Source organism: Neoarius graeffei, chromosome 14 (genome assembly GCF_027579695.1).
Source record: "Neoarius graeffei isolate fNeoGra1 chromosome 14, fNeoGra1.pri, whole genome shotgun sequence".
NCBI classification, from domain to species: Eukaryota; Metazoa; Chordata; class Actinopteri; order Siluriformes; family Ariidae; genus Neoarius; species Neoarius graeffei.
In genome coordinates, this window is record NC_083582.1 from 11621753 (window position 1) to 11624543 (window position 2791).

Below are 2791 nucleotides of genomic sequence, written 5' to 3' on the forward strand. Positions count from 1 at the left end.
AAAAGCCTTGGAGAGAAAATCAGGGGAATAGGCTGGGGGACAATATAGATTCATAAATGTTACTTATTTTCCTGCGAGTATTCCTTTAACAATTATATACCGATCCTGGCTGTCTTTAACACAATCAAGAGACATTAATGCCAGCTTTTTACTAATCAAAATGGCTACGCCCCTACTGAAAGAAGAATATGAAGTAGCAAAGACCTGCCCCACCCTTTGCAATTGCAAACTCCTTTGCAATTTAGCATTATCCTTGTCCTCCAGGTGAGTCTCCTGGAGGAACACAATAGAAACATCTTCCTTATCCAAAAATGGTAATACTGCCGTCCTCTTGGCAGGTTTTTGGAGGCCATGGATGTTCCAAGAACAGATCTTAATATTATATAAGTCGGACATGGCCATAAGATACTATTTGCCATAAGGGCAGGATAAAAAAGTCAGAGCCGTTTACGCCAACACTCACCCTGTATATGCATCCCATGACCCACTTTATCAGATACATAGGACAGTTACATTTAACAGGAATGGAAAAAGCCACACTGATACCCCACATAAATCTTATACATAAGTCATATCCTGAGCTAAACACATGAACTACACTAAACAAGCATAACAAACGTACAACAGAGAAAAACAAACTCAGGGTCTTTACCCAAATAAACAGGGACTGTTCACCATACAAGCACCTTTCAAACTCACCATGAGCGAACTGACTGCATATGATGAATAGCGTGCCAAAAAAACGAAAAAAGTCCTCCCTATGGGAGTGAACGAAATAAGGTGGAAACAAAATATTCATGTTCACTATGTTCAAAATGTTAAGAGAGTGTTCAAGAGTAGGCGACGTCTAGAACACGGAGCATGACGTACCAGCCTGAGTGGGAAAACTACGTCTGTTCCAGAAAAAGTGTCCCAAACCAGACAAACGGAGCTCCGTGCTCCGCAAAGTTATCATCCAGGCAGAGAGTCAATGATAGCTCGAACATCCTCCGGGATGGAAAACCTCTTTTTGGAGCCTCTGTGTGTCACCTGTAGAGTAGCCGGGAACAGCATAGCATACGGCATCCCTCGCTCTCGCAGCTGCTGTTTCACCGCATCGTATGCCTTGCGTTTCTTCATCACTGTTGAAGAAAAATCGCTGTAGAAAGAGACCCTGGATCCGTTGTAGATAAAGCCACCATCCTGGCTCGCCCTACGCACCGCTTCCATGACCCTCTGTTTGTCTCTGAACGCGTGGAATCGTAACAGCAGTGACATGGGCCTCCTGTTCGGGTCCGGTTTCGGTGCGAGGGTGCGGTGGGCTCTCTCCAGCTTTATGCGGCCAGCCTTCATGGTCATCTTTAGGACGCGGGGTAGCCATGACTCGAAAAACTCCACCGGCTGCCCAGTCTCCGTATCCTCCGCCAAGCCGACGACTCAAATGTTTAGGCGCCTACTATAGTTTTCGGCCATGTCCAAACTCTCCGTGACGGCGCTAACCTGCTTTTCCAGCTCCACAATCCTCGGCTCTTGTGCTGCGGCAGAGTTGTCAACTGCTAGTAACCTAGCCTCTGCTTCATCTAGCCGCTTGCTAGCGGCCTGGAGCTCGGTAGCATGCTTGTGGATAGTCTCGGCCAGAGGGCTAAGTTTTTCATCAATAACTTTAATAATGTTGGAAGTCATTATGCTCAGGGCTTTAGCAAGGGCAGGGTCAAGCCCATCTGCGGCTACAAATTCTGCCTGGTCGCCATCTTGTGTGTCGTCGCCGGGCTCGGACGGGACGTCTTTTTTGTCTTTATTTCCTCTGGTTCTTCCCATCTTGTGGAAAGACTGTGGCCAAAAGTTTTCCAAGGACATAGCCTGTTATGTTCATAACAAAAACGGCTTATAGCGCCTGGTTGTTGTCAGGATAATGAAAAAATTAGCACCGAGTGGCACGGAGCTCTGGCAAAAGCATCTGCTCAGCTCACTGCCATTAAGGTACCCCCTGGCCTAGTTAATTTCTGACAATCCAGAGCCAAAGCCAGGGAGCAGACGAACAGGCTAAACCGACTGTCTGCTAGCTGCACAGAGTCGTCACTCAGGGTCCACTACATCGAGACTGTGTCTGTTCCCCGAGCTCAACAAAAAGGTAGAAATATTCAGAGAGTTTGTTCCAGTAACCTAATCAATATAAAATTAGATCATACTGACTGTACAGCCGCTGCCAGCACCTTTGATCTAAAGGTGGGGCTATTAAATATTAGATCTCTTACATCTAAAGCGCTAATGGTTAATGAACTCATTACTGATCAGGAGTTTAATGGACTGTGTTTAACTGAAACATGGATTAAGCCAAATGAATATATAGCATTAAATGAAGCGAGTCCTCCTGGAGACAGTTATATACACCAGCCTCGTCTCACTGGCAGAGGAGGAGGCGTCGCGGTTATTTATAATGATTATCTAGGTGTAACACACAAACCTGGTTATAAATTTAATACATTTGAAGTTCTTCATACTCATAATGTATGTAGCCTCAAAAAATAAGTCTACCCAGTTAATTCTGTTACTTATTATGTACAGGCCCCCGGGGCCATATTCTGAGTTTCTTTCTGAATTTGCAGATTTTATCTCAGATCTGGTTATTTCCTGAGACAAAGCTTAAGATGTCAGAGATTTTAATATTCACTTTGATAACCCAGAAGACCCTTTGAAAACAGCGTTTGTGTCCATTTTAGATTCAGTAGGGATTAATCAGAATGTCATAGGACCGACCCATAATGGTGGTCACACCCTCGATCTAATACTCACATTCAGGTTAAACGTAGAA